Below are 14,078 nucleotides of genomic sequence, written 5' to 3'. Positions count from 1 at the left end.
CCAAGAGTTAGCTCCATCACAGCGAAGCAGAGTAATAAGCTTTATATTCCTCAGTGGTTATGGGACACCCCTCCCCAACAAACACGGCACTTTGCAGAGGATGTTGGCTGTGCCCCGAGCAGCGAAGGACCCGGCAGGCGCGGGACAAGCTGCGGGGCTGCCGTGTGGGGAGAGAGGTGCAGGGAGCTGTGCGATGGCAGGAGCGAAGGGCAGGAAGGCTTGGAGGAGAGCCTCCAACAAGGGCTTGGAAGCGGAAAATGTGCCTTGGAGGCACTGGCCGTGGGAGGTAATTTCTAGCGTGGGGAGAGCCGGAATAGAGGGGTGAGTCAAGAGGAGGAAGAACAACGCTGAGGGCCACGGCATGGCTCACGGTTACTGGTTGTGCTCAGAAGTGAGGTGGCTGTTGCACCGGTGGTATTTGCACCTTAGAATGATGATGTTGTCACCTCCTCACCTGTGCAGCAGGGAAATGCTGGGACACCAGGAAATAAGGGTCAGGGCCTGGGCGTGCACGGGCTGCCCGCCCAGCCAGCAGCGTGGTGTTTGTCTGGGACACATCCTTGGCGTGGGACGAGCCAGCCTGCTCCTGCCACATGGCAGCGTGGCCAGTGGAAGGGAAGCACTTCAACAATCTTCCCTGGCAGTGGCTGTCCCCCGCAGAAAATTGCTGGAAACTGCAGCGTTTCCAGTGAGTGGCCTTAATCTGGTGCGCAGCGCTTGCTGGGCTTGATTTCTGTGCTTCCTGGCATTCCAGCTGTGACGAGCTACATCCTGCTCACCTTTTCCTTTGGCTAGGTTCCTCTGCTATCTTCCATCTGTTTTGATTTGTTAACAGTTGCAGTTAATTGTCTTGTCTGCTCTTTCATGTGACTACCTGAATATCCTTGATCTTTCTGCTGAGAAGGTTTGGGGCTCCACCTAGAACGTGGGGGGGGATCACTCTCCTGAGAGCAGGGACAGGAGTTTCCCCAGTTCGGCAAGGCGAGGCAGGACAAGAAGAACTGCTAGCCTCTGCGTGAAGGTTTTGGGAAGACCCCTCACAGACGGGCTCAGCGTGCAGACCAGCGTTTTAGGTCCCAATCCAGCACAGATTCAACAAGGGTTTAACTTGCACTGCATGGGTAATCTCATGACATGCCAGATTATAATGCATGAAATTGAGGCCACTCTTGTCCTTAAAAATAGAAAAAGAAAAAAAAAAGTGCGATTGCTGGCACTGGCATTCAGGCTCTCAGCTCTGGATGACAGCAATGCCAGTTGTTCAGCACAGGGGATCTGCTGCAGGTTCCTTTGTAGAGAAGCGTGAGATTACGCGAGGTCCATTGCTACTTACACCATACAAGTAAAAGTTGTTCTTAGTAACTGCCAAGAAATATGATCTGGACATCACTTCTCTTTGTAACATTTTTTCATGGAGGGGTAGTTATAATCACTGCTTGTAGTTATTCCCTCACCAGAAGGAGATACCTAAAAACAGGGAAATCAGGAAATAGTGATTATGATACCTCGGAAATACTTAATTAGACACATTAAGGCAGGTTAGCTGAGGTGGGAGATGAACGAGGAAGGCTGCAATGCTGTTCTGTAGGATGGGAATGTATGGAGAAGGCAAAGGGTGGGTGCTCAGAGGTCTCTTCTCAAGGTAGAAGAATAAGGGACGATCAGCAGAATTATGAGTCACCCAGATGGATAAAACCAGATAATTTTTACCCATCTTACAGCTAACCCATGGAATTTATCACCACACAGAGTGTTTGTGTGTTCAAAGGGACCGGGTGCCTGCTTGGAGGAGAAACACGTGAAGGCACAGACTTAAGAAAAAGAAAGGGAGAGATAAACATTCGTGCTCTAGGGGATAAGTCTAAAACCGATTGTCAGGAGTGAGAAGGACGCTGCCTTTGTGGATATTCCGTTCCACAGTTTTTTGCTGTAGCACTCGGGGCTTCCTTTGAAGTACCTGATGTTTATCAGGGTCAGGGACGGCACAGCAGCCTAGATGGACTGATTCAGCTCAGCAATATTCCCGTGTTTCCTGCAGCTGTCCCATCCAACAGCTACGGCGTGTGACCCCCTGCCGGGGCCCTCGCACCCAGCACCATTACGAGCGCACAGCGCCTTTGGCCGCGGCTCAGTGCCCACCGAGCTGGCCAGGTAGGAATGGCGATGTTTTGGAACAAATAATCACGGCAGGATTAGTTGTATTTTGAAACAAATGTCACAACATAGTTGTATCCTGGGCAACTGGGCAACTTCCTCCATGGGAGATGCAAAGCAAAAAGGCAGCGAGCTCCTTGCGGGGAATCGGCCTTGCCTCCTCCCGCGGGAGCCCGGCTCGTGCCTCGGTGCAGCAGGATGGTGCTGGAGCCGTTCTTGGCAGGATGGTACCGGAGCCATTCTTGGCAGGATGGTGCTGGAGCCATTCTCAGCAGGACGGTGCCGGAGCCATTCTTGGCAGGATGGTGCTGGAGCCATTCTCGGCAGGATGGTGCTGGAGCCATTCTTGGCAGGATGGTGCTGGAGCCATTCTCGGCAGGATGGTGCTGGAGCCATTCTCGGCAGGATGGTGCTGGAGCCATTCTCGGCAGGATGGTGCCGGAGCCATTCTCGGCAGGATGGTGCCGGAGCCGTTCTTGGCAGGATGGTGCTGGAGCCATTCTTGGCAGGATGGTGCCGGAGCCGTTCTTGGCAGGATGGTGCTGGAGCCATTCTCGGCAGGATGGTGCCGGAGCCGTTCTTGGCAGGATGGTGCTGGAGCCGTTCTTGGCAGGATGGTGCTGGAGCCATTCTCGGCAGGATGGTGCTGGAGCCGTTCTTGGCAGGATGGTGCTGGAGCCATTCTCGGCAGGATGGTGCTGGAGCCGTTCTTGGCAGGATGGTGCTGGAGCCATTCTTGGCAGGATGGTGCCGGAGCCGTTCTCAGCAGGATGGTGCTGGAGCCATTCTCAGCAGGACGGTGCCAGAGCCGTTCTCAGCAGGACGGTGCCGGAGCCGTTCTCGGCAGGATGGTGCCGGAGCCGTTCTCGGCTGGCCGGGAGCAGGGGCTGCCGGCTGCCTGCTGGGGGTGAGGTGGCACGGGGGGCGCTTCCCAGCCCTCGCCCCAGGCACACTTACAGTGATGTGGGAAGGGGACAACAGGGAAGTACCCTTCTCCTTGGGGCTCTCCTAAATGCGGTTTATCAGCTGAAAGACAAAAAAGCTGTGCAAAGTCACGCACAGCAAGTGCTCGGCAGACCGCAGAGGCTTGCTGGGATGCGCGGTGCCAGCCGGTGCCTGAGTTGTCCTGGTGGTGCTGGTCAACAGCTGGATTCGTTCTTGTACTGGGACCACGTCAGTGGACGTGGCAGGGTCCTGAGCAGCACAAAGTGGGCTGAGGAGGTAGTAACGATCACTTCTGCTAGAAGCTGGGAGTTCCTCCTTTGGAAAAGAAATAGCAGAGAAATGTGGAGGTACTTACTGGATCACTAGGGGTGAGTGCCTGGCTCTCTCAGCTTCAGCCATTTAAGCTCTGGCCAGCTGGTAGTGCCTGGTTGCCCAGACTCCCTTCACAGTCGATGCGGGAAGATGAGCGCCTTGAGGAGCGATTCATCCCAGATGCTCTAAATGCCTGTCGTGGAGCGAGACGAGTCGCTCTCCGGAGGTGCCTTACTCTTTCTACCTAACGTAAAGGCAGCCTACATGTCTCACCTGGTCCCCATCTGACTTGCACCTGCCTGGAGCTAGGTGAGGTAGCTGTGATCCGCCAACGGGACGCAGTCAAGAAAAAGGAGAACGATCCCAAGTTGTCCTGGGAGAGTCATTTCGGGAGAGAGATGGTGAAGTATAAAAGGCTCTCGTGAAACCCTGGACTGCTGTCTAGTTCTGGTTGGAGACAGTTTGCTAGAATATTCAGGAGGAAGGAGAGTATCTTAGAGAGATGACTCGGCTCACTGATCTCAGCAAAACGAATGCTGAGAGAAGACGCATTTGTGGACAATCAGGAGATAAACACCAGGGAGAGAAGAGAACTGAGCTACAGCACTACATGAGAACAAGTAGGAATAACCTTACTGTGTGTAAAGCCACGCTTGGAATTAGAAGATGCTAACCAGGCATCGGATCAGCGAGTCTCCCCAGGAGCGATCCCAGAGGAGAACTGGGCAGAGAACCTGACCGCTGTGAAAACGGAGCGTGGTCGGTTCATGAATGGCATCACACGGCGGAGCTGCCCCTCGCAGCGGGCGCTGGGCACAGCCGAGCACGTCCCTCTGAGGTCTCTGTCCCCAAAGTGAGAGATCAGTTTTAATTCTCCTGTAGTTTTTGCTAACTCTGAAACTAAACAATGAGACTTTTCAAAGTAGAAATTATTCTTGACTTTAATCAAAACCTAATTTAGATCCAGGTCAGATAATAAGTCAAAACAGCTAAGGGTAGTCAGCAAAGAGCGCGAATTCCTTCTGGAGCCTATTGAATTTCTGTCCATGTCACAGCACCAAAACATTATTTGGTGTGTCTTTTGCTCCAGAGAGGCCTGGGACTGAAGCAAGCAGAGGAGCTGGAGTTACAAATTGAACTGGGATTTGTGGGAATAATAGACATTTCTCCCACCTTATTCTATCTCCAGCTTGGCTTCAGAGGTCTGGGAATCAAACCACGTGAACGCTCAACTGATGTGCTTGAAGAAAAAAGAAAAGAGGAGAAAAAAGAAAGCAGAAGGAGTGCAGTAGCCTAAATGTTTTGGTTAGGACTGAAATACCCATCATCTGCCAGAGTTGTGTGGGAGCCTGGGACAGGAACAGCCAGGGAGTTGTAGATCAGGATTGAGTTACATTTCCAGAGCTGCGTGGGGAAGTCTGATGGCACCTGCCCACATCCTGTGCGACTGCACACGATGCCACATCTCCCTCGCTTTCAAGATCAGCACATTTGCTGCTCTCCTCCTTCTTCTTGAGGAGAAGGAGGAAAAACCCCAACCAGGAGACCGAAGAGTCCCAGGGTAGGCCGTGTGGACATGGTACGAGCTGTCACTAGGCAAACGTTGAGGAGCCAGGATGCCCTCTGCGAGCTGGAGTTCTCATTGTCTGGGTGGCAGAGGACAAGAAAGGAAGTAATATGAATCAAAAATAGCCTTACAGTTTGGGAAGTGAAACTGCGTTCCTGTGACCTCTGCGAGTGGCGCAGGACGGTGGGTTGTCTCGCTCACCCAGCCGGGAGGAGAGGGTTCTCTCCTTCCCTTTAGGTGTAATTGGTTCCCCTAGGCACATCTGCGCGGGCTGTCCTCCCGCATTTCCATTGTCCTCTTTTGAAATCCTCACCGTGGGTGCACTCCAGCAGCATCTGCAGCTGCAGACATCTGGACGGGGCTTTCCTGTGAGCCTGCTCATAGTGCTCCGAGGTCAGGGGATTGCTCCGGGCCGCCAAGAGGAATCCCCAGAGCGGTGCTGCGGGCTGGGTTGCCACTGCAGGACCTCAGCGCATCGCTGGCATGGGAAGGGACGGCAGGGTCTGGCCGGGCCGGGCAGCTTCGGTCCCTTCGGAAGGCACTGCTATGTGGGAGCCTGCCCTTTGGCTTAAAACACTTCGGTTCTAGTGCTTAAAGGAAGCTCTGGCAAGTGGGGAAAGGAGAAGGCAGCAAAGACCTTGTGCCTGAAGAGGGCTGCCTGCTGATAAGGGCCCCTGTAGAAGCTGGGTGAAGCTCTCGGTGTGGTGGTGGGCAGGAGGACCCTTGCTACAGCATTTCTGGGTGGGATGTCAGCGACTTCGGCTGAATCCTGGAAACCTGCGCAGAATCAGGACAATGAAATGCCAGCTATTTCTCCGTCTGGCTGCGTCCCACCTCCTAATACTTTAAACACTTTGACAAAGCTGTTAATTTAGCAGTGGGTGCTCCTCCAGGTGGCTCGTCCGTCTCCCTTCCCTGCCCGGTTGGGTGCCCATCGTGCTCGGCCGCAGCAGCAGCCCCGGTGTCCTTCGTCTCCAGGGGCCGGTTACCGCCGGGCAGCGAGAGCCTCTCGCACCGGCAGCGTCGCCTCCTGCGGGGCCGGCCGAGCCCGCACCGGGACGGGGGCACGGGGGGGCTCCACAGGGCCTGCAGGGCTTGCAGGGTGCTGCAGGGTGCTGCTGCCCTTCAGCCAACTCCTTCTGCAAGACAGCGGGTGAGTGAGCATCGGGGCAAGTGTTATTCATGGGGTGTGTGTGTGTGTATGTTTTTATTTTTTAACCTGATTTCCTAGAATTTCCTCGGAGATGTTGAGGCTTGCTCTGGTCCCAGAATAAAGCGGATTCTGCATTGTCCTGGGCCTGAACGGGTTAATTTTTGTGCTTCTCTCCCCAGCTCGCTGCGGACTCTGGCTGGGACAGAACATCTGTCTGTTGCTATGGCTGCAGTACACTTGAAGGGGATGACTGGATAATTATTGCAAACATCCATCCTGCCTGATGTGCTCCCGGACCCTCGCTGGCCTGAGCGCAGGGGCAGCGGCCGGCAGGTTGGGAGCAGAACTTGGGCCACAGGGATCCTACCTCGGGATGGCGTGCTGGCAACACCTTTTCATTTGCATAATTAATGAGGCCGAGGCTGCAGGGCTCCTGGGAAATCCGACGCAGAGCAGCAGCGATGAAATGGCACGGAGGGCTCCAGCCTTCTCCGCGGCTCAGAGCTCTGCTCGCTGCTAACGCCCCGCTTTGGAGCTACAGGGGAGTTGTTCTCCCATTTCCATTAATTCACCACCCACTTCTATCTGAACAGATTGCTCTGGGCCCAATCCTGCAAATACCTCCTGCAGGCGTGGGTCCCTGGCCTGCCTGCTGACGGCAGGCTCCGGCCGGAGCAGCATGTGGGCACACGCGGCTCCTGGCGCAAACCCCATCACCCCAGTGCCGAACGCACCAGCCCAGAGGCCTCAGGAGCTGCAAGGGTCCTGGTCCTGGTGCGGACCCGCAGCTTCCCTGGGCTTCTCCCACCCAGGCCGGCTGCTGCGCACAGCCGTGGCAGCTCCTGGCTGCACTGCCCCTGCCAGCACCTCGGTGACCTGCTGGGTGGAGCTGTGCCTGCTGCCTGCCCCTGCGGTGCCCGGGCACCATCCCGTGCGTGCAGCGGCGATGCTGGCACAGCCACGGGCCGGTACGTCCCCCCGTCCCCTGCGTGCAGGCACCTCAAGCAAAGGAGGTCGTCGCTGTGCAAGGTGAATGCCTCGCCACCTCTGCTGCCTGCTTGGTTAATCCCCAGGTACCGGTGCCCAGCCCCGCCACCACAGCTGCACGTGCTCTTCCCGCAGGCTGCCCTTCTGCAGGGGCACGGCACGGCACGGCACGGCCCAGCGCCGCCCCCGGGCTCCTTCCTCCACACCCAGGAGTTGGCCAGCGTGTGCCCGCAGCACCCACGGCCTCTTTGTTCCTGATTTCGCTGCTGTTCTTTCTGCCTGCTGGCGTTTAAACCCTGCCCAGGATCCAACCCTGGGGGATGTTCAGAAATTCAGAATTTTTGTCCCTGCATTTTGTCGATTGTCTCCGTTTCCACCAATTCCCACCTCTGAATTAATAGAGCAAAAAACGACAGAGGTTCCCCTTCTGACCCGATACTGCTGCACTCTTTGCTTAACTGTGCAACTTCAATGCACCCATTGTACATTTTTTTCTGTTTATCAACAAGTGGAGGGATAGTGAGTCAGAGGGTGGAGCTGGGGCCAGGATGAGCACAGGCGGCCGCGGCCACTGGCCGACAAACAGCGTCGCAGCAGGGACCCTCCGCCGGGGCTGCGTGAGCTCGGAAGCCTAGGAAGGCTGTGTGGGACACGACTGCCCCTTGCTTTCCCAGTTATCTATGACACTGGCAATAAATAATAACAGAATATTTCATACAGCGCTTCGCGTCCGCAGAGTGCTCTGCAAACACGAGTCAGCGTGGAGCATTTCCAGAGGCTGAGCGCCTTGCTCGGAGCTGGTGGCAGGTGGGGAGCAGGATGAGGTCTGTGCGCCTCCCCGCACAGCCTCTTAGACAGGAGGGCGGGGGGCAGGGGGAGGACCGTGGGCTGCTCCCTGGGCCCTGGTTGATCGTTATCATCGGAGCATTTTTGTGTATGATTCAATAAACCCCTTTGCTTGCACAACTTACTTGATTCTCATCAGCATGACTCAGGTGCAAATGATCTGCTCACATTAGCAAGTGATGGAATTGGACCCCATGGCTACAAAACCTTTGGGAGATCCTCATTTTGATTCAGTTTGGCCTGGAGGGCACAGTCAAATGCTTCCCTCTTTGAGGCCATTGCAGAGGGAGTGGGGCAAACGAGGGTGGAAGCACAGGTACTACCCTGGCTCTGCAAATGGGGCTCCCAGGCATGCCCAGGGCTTCCGTCTGTTTGCTAAGGCTGCAGAAGGTCTGTCAAAGTTTGGGGGGAGCCCTCTGACCCGGGGACTTCCCCATGCCCAGCCCCAGGACACTCTGGGTCCCACTGTCCCATGCTGGGCCCTAGCCCCAGGCAGGCTGGGTGCTGGGAGGGACGCGCAAGAAGCTGGCTGCAAAGTGACTGCAGGCACTCAGCACCTCCAAAAACCCAGCCGTGGGGACGCCCGGCTCTGTCTGGGGGCATCTCGCCTCCAGGTGCCTGTGTGTGGAGGTGACAGGCCTGAAAACACGCGGGCACCTGTGAGCTGCAGGTCTGTGGGAGCGTGTCCAGGTGGGAGGATCGCTGAGGCAGGTAGAAAAAGATGCCACTCTCTGTCCTGTCCACAGCAGGGGCCGATGTCTGTGGTGTCCTGAAGCTGTAGGGAAGCATCCCCGCCAGCTTCCAAGGCTGCAGGGACTGTAGGGGAGAGGCCGGCTGCAGTTCTCCTTGGATTTGTGATTCTGGGGGAAGGGCAGGAGAATGCAGGCTGTCATGTGGCAGGGTGCAGGGCGTTATCCCTGGCAGATCAGTGCCGGTCCGGAGGTGAGCCAGGTCGCCAGCCGAGCCCCTGCAGGAGGAAGGGCTCCTGTGGGCAGCTTCGGTTCCTTCCTCAGCCCCGCTGCAGGCAGGGAGGGGGACAAGGGAGTCACTGCAAAGCCGGGCTGAGGTACGGAGCCGTGCCCCGCAGAGCAGGGAGCGGGGGCAGCAGGAGCAGCCCCGGCACGGTGCAGGGCTCGCCCCAAACCCACCCTCGCCCGGAGCTCGAGATGGGGCCTGGCGTGGGGATGGAGGCTTGCCATCCCCCTGCCTCCTGGGTTTGGCCCCATTTCCAACGTGTCTTGGCACCATATGGTGCTTGCTTTATTTGTTCTGCTGCGGCTCGGGAAGGAGGGCAGGCTTTCATTGTCTGGGAGAGGAGGTGGGACGCAGGACGGGAACGTGCCCGTGTCCCGCGGGATGCCCGCCCGAGCCGGGGCTCCCGGGGCTGCGGGGCGGCGGCCCCCGCACGGCGCGGCCCCGAAGCCGGAGGGGCCCGGCGGGGGCCGGCGGCCGGCCCAGCACCCTGGCGGCCGCGGAGCTGAGCACCCCGGAGCGGGGCGCGGGCTGGGGGAGGAACGCGTGGCAGCGCCGACCTGACTCATCGCAGCCCGGCAGCGCTTCTGCGACAGGGATGCTGGGCGAGCCCAGCACCGAAAAGTGACAGCTCGCTCCTCCCACCCGGGCTGAGGGGAGCAGGAGCCTTCCCCGCACGCCCGGGGCCGGGGGAGCCGCTGTCCCGCTCCGTGCTGCTCGGAGCCGCCGCAGCCCCCGGCCCGCAGCCCCCGCGCTCCCCTCCGCTCCCTTCCCTCCGCCGCCGGGGCTCGGCTCGCTGCTATTTAACTACAGAGACGGGGGAGGGGGAGAGGTTGCGCTGCAGCCTCGCAGGCCCATCCCTACGAGATTTGCATATTTTTTTTACTGGCCCCTAAATAAGACATTTCTGGGAGGGAGCGAACGCCTCTCCCCCCGGGCGCCGAGCGCTGGGGCAGCGGCAGCCGCTCGGGAAGGGGAGCGGGAGGCGGCCCCGGCCCCTGCCGCGGGCTGGCTGCGGGCACAGCCCTGCCCTGCTGCTCTCCTGCCCTGCGCAGGAAGATCCTTTTTCTCGGTGGTTTCAGAATTCACAGGCTTCCGAGCTGCTGACCTGGGACCAGGTCCCGTCCCTCTCCACGCGTAGGAGGAGCCCCGGAGGCAGCGAGGCTGCAGGCGGCTGCACAAACCCGCACGTTTTTATTTTTTGCTAGAATTTCCAGCATGTCCCTCCTCTCGTGTATAATTTAGTCGCATGAAAAGAAGCCGTGCAAGGAGGGGAGAGGATGGGGAAACTTGCAAAGTCAGCCATGGAGAGGGAATCTGTGTCAGAAAGCATTACAAAGGGAGCTGGGGGATTGGCTCCAGTTGCTTCCAGTTGCTGTTTGTTTGTGCCAACCCCTTAGGAGATTGCCCAGTGCAACGCACGGCTCTTTCTTTCCCTGCGTCCCTCTCTCTCCTTTTATTGCACTGCAGACTCCGGCTGGGACAGCCCATCTCTGTTGCTATGGCTGCAATATGCTGGAAGGGTTTGGCCGGATAATAATTGCGAGCATCTCTCTCCTTCCTGCCTTGTGCTTCCCCGTCCCCTGTCCAGAGATCTCGCGGCTCAGCGGCGCTCCAGCATCGCTCCGTCTCCTCCGCGGCGAGAGCCGCAGCGCGGGTGCTGCGCCCGTCCGAGCGGGCAGGGCTGGGCGCCGCGCTCCGCAGGGCGGCTCTGCGGGGCCGGGGCCGAGGAGGAGGAGGAGGAGGAGGAGAGGGAGGAGAGCAGCAGCGCGGGGCTGGGCGGCAGCCAGTGACCCGGGGGGGCCGCGGGCAGCACGGGCCCGCACCGCTACCCGGGGCGGGGGGGGTGGGGGGCGAGCCCCGTCCCCAGCCCGTCCCTCCTGGGGGAGCGGCGAGCGGCTCGGAGCAGCTGATCCCGGCCGCGGCGCGCAGCTGAGCCGCCGCCTGCCCTCCCCGCCTGCCCTCCCCGCCAGCTGCCGCAGCGGGGGCGGCGGAGCCCGGCCGGGGGTGGGGGGCGGCGGCCCGGCAGCCCCTGCCCCGCCGCGGCAGTCCCCGGGCTCCCCCCCCCGCCGCCTCCCCGGGCTCCCCCCGGCCCCCGCCCGCAGCGAGCAGCCCGGGCCGGGCGGGTGCAGGGGGCCTCGGCTGAGGATGAGGGAAATGAAAGTGGAAGGCAGGGGAGGGGAGGGCGGGGGACGCCGGAGGAGGGAAGGGGGAGGCTCGGGGAGGGGGGGGTGCAGAGCAAATCCCCGCTGCGGGGAGGGAGGGAAGAAAGGGCTGCGCGGGGGCGTGCGGCGGTGCCGGGCACGGGGCTGGAGCGGTGCCCGGGCAGCCCCAGAGCCGGGCTCGCGGAGCTGGGGGGAAAGCACCGAGCTGCGCCCGCCCCGTTCGCCTGCCGGTGCCCGAGCCCGGCGGGGACGGGAGCGAGGGCGGGCGGTGCCGTTTGCCGCCTCCCGGCAGCCGCGGGAGCAGATGGAGGCAGGGAGGGATGCGGGGAGGGCGCCCGCAGCCGGGGCCGGGAGCGCCGCAGCGCGGGGGCCGCAGCCCGGCGGGGAGCGCCCGAGGCCGAGGGGCGGGCAGGGTCCCGGGGCGGCGGGCGGGGACCCCGGGCGGGGGGCAGGAGCCGAGCCCCGTGGGCCGTGCGGTCCCGGGGCCTCGGCCGGCCGGGCTGTGCCGCCTGCGGAGGGTTCGCTCGGCAGCACGCGGCTGCGCCCACGCTCGGCTTCCTCTGGTGCCAGGGCCGGGCGCACCAGCCCTGGTGCAGGCGGTGTCTGGGGAGAAGCCCCCGGCTGCAGGCAAGATTCATCTCACGGGCTGCGGCCCCGGTGGGGAAGGCAGCAGCAGCACGCCGAGCCCCGTCCCGTGTGGGCTCCATTCATCCTGGCCCTCGCTGTGGGAGCCGCCCATGCTGCACACCCACGGCCGCCGAGGGCTGCGGCAGGCCCTGACGGGGCTGCGGCCGAGCCGTGGTTCTTTCCCCGCATGGGTGCCCTGTGCCCAGCGGGTGCCCCCTCTGCATCTGCCCGTGGGCACCCAGGGATCAGCGAGGCCGGGAGCAGAGGGCGGGGAGCTCCCACACACCGTGTGGTCGGGGGACAGGGGGCGGCGGGGCCATCGCAAGCACGGGGCCGTGGCGGTGGTGCAGCGTGGCAGCGAGTGTCACGGCCCCACCGCTGCCTCCCGGCCCCCGCTGCCCTCCAGCACCCGCTGTGCACGGCGCTGTGCCTCCCGCGCTCCTGATTACCATCTTGTTTTGAGCCGCTACAGCGGCTGTAATTTGATGCTCTCAAAGTTGGTGTTTACAAGGGACAAGGCAGCCATCAGAGGGCTCTTCTTGTTCTCCCAGTGAAAGAATATTCCTCTCAGCGGCGTGCGCCTGCTCTGTGTGCCAAGCGCTGTCCGGGTTACACCCAGCATCTTTCAGAAACGTGTATGGGGTCAGCACCCCGGGAGCCACCCGGCAGAGCCTGCCGCACGCTGCGTGGCCTCCCCTGGGCAGTGGGTCGGGACTGTGCCGGTGTGCTTGGTGGGGCAGCGGGTGCAGACCCGGAGCATTGGGCTGCACAGGGCCAGTTTGCTGTCTGGTGCCTGCGCCAGCCGCGCACCCTCCCCGGGCTGCCCGCCAGGCAGGAGGTGCGCGGGGGCTGGCGAGCTCGCGGCCCCGCGGGACTCATCAGCTCCCCGTTGACAAATCCTTTCACTCGCAAGCAAGCGGAGCAGGACGGAGCCTGGCGCGAGGCTCCCCAGCGTGGCTGCAGCCCCACACCACTGCGTCCTCGCTGGGACGGGCTGGTGCTTTGGTTGCTGCTGGGACTCCGTGAGGTGCCCACCTCCGCCAGGCAGCCTCAGGACCTCTGCCCCCTGCCCCAGGGGGCTCATCTGCAGGCCCGGGGAGGCCCCGCTGCTCTCCCTGCTCCCATTTTTGTTAGGGCCGAGGCTGAGCCCCTGACCACGCTCCAGCCCAGGGCGTGCGCGGTTCCCGTGTGAGTGCCCCAGCAGGGTCCGGGCGCTTTGGCACCGCTCCTGCAGCACAGCGTGACGCTGGGCTGCGCCTGCCGAACAGATGGCACCACCGCACCCGGCGTCGCCGCAGCCGGTTTGGTGACAGGGGAGGACCTGCTGCCCCCAAGCCTGTTTGTCACGGCCAGGAGCGGGGAGCTGCGCCCCGGCCCGTCCGAGGGGCCCTCGGGGGGGCTGTTTGCAAAACGCCATCGACAAGGGCAGACTCCGCTCCAGGCAGGTCTCGGGTAGCAGTGCAGGGATCAGCAGCAATAAAAGCTCTGCAAGCCCTTTGTGTTGCGCTGTGTTTAGGCAATGCTGTCTATCACAGGGCAGCAGACCCTCCCTTTTTTTTTCTTTTTTTTTTTTTTTTTGTGCCCCCAGCTGATGGGAGCCCTGCTGGGAGGGGAGCGATAGATAAAGGCCAAACTGCTAACGAGAGGGAGACATTCTTTCCGGCGAGCCCTTGAGTGGGAGGGATTGGGGCCTGGGGGCACCTGGGTCGGGGCAGGGCTGAGGGAGGAGGCCCCGGGGCAGGTTAGAAATTGGGGCACAGCCCGGGCCTGGGGAGGGCTGAGCTGGAGGCAGAGCCTGGTGCGGGACCGGGAGGCTGCAGCAGTTCATGGCGCTGTTGTTGCAGCCACCCGTTTGTGACACCGGTGGCGAGGCGGTGGCGTGTGCTGTGCTCTGAGACAACGTGAGTGCTGCGCCTGGGCCCGGGCGCTCGCTGCGTTGTGCGGGTGGAGCTGCTTGGGCCTCGGCTTCGCTGCCCGGAGCGTGGGAGGCATGGGGGGGAGGCGCAGGACTTGCCCCTGCAGGAGGGGACATGGGCAGGGGACAGGGTGATCCCAGGGGACAGTGGTGGGTTGTGTTGTCTGCTCCCCCTGCCCTGGCCAGGAGTGCTCTTGGCTCTGTCCCAGGGGTGAAGAAGCTGTGGATGCATCACCCGCGAGCTGTTCTCGTCCCTGGTGCTGTGCTCACCTCTGCGCATCCCAGCGGTCTCCGAGCCCTGCGCGGGGCCCGGGCTCGGCCTGGCTTTTCCCTCAGCCCTTGCTCCTGTCTGTACGCTTGGTTTCCAGGCAGAGCCTTAAAAATGACATGCACACAAGTACTAAAAAAAGCATAATTTTATTCAATAACTGCATT

Source organism: Anser brachyrhynchus, assembly GCF_964034855.1.
Source record: "Anser brachyrhynchus genome assembly, chromosome: 16".
Taxonomy (NCBI): Eukaryota; Metazoa; Chordata; class Aves; order Anseriformes; family Anatidae; genus Anser; species Anser brachyrhynchus.
This window is presented reverse-complemented; position numbering follows the sequence as displayed.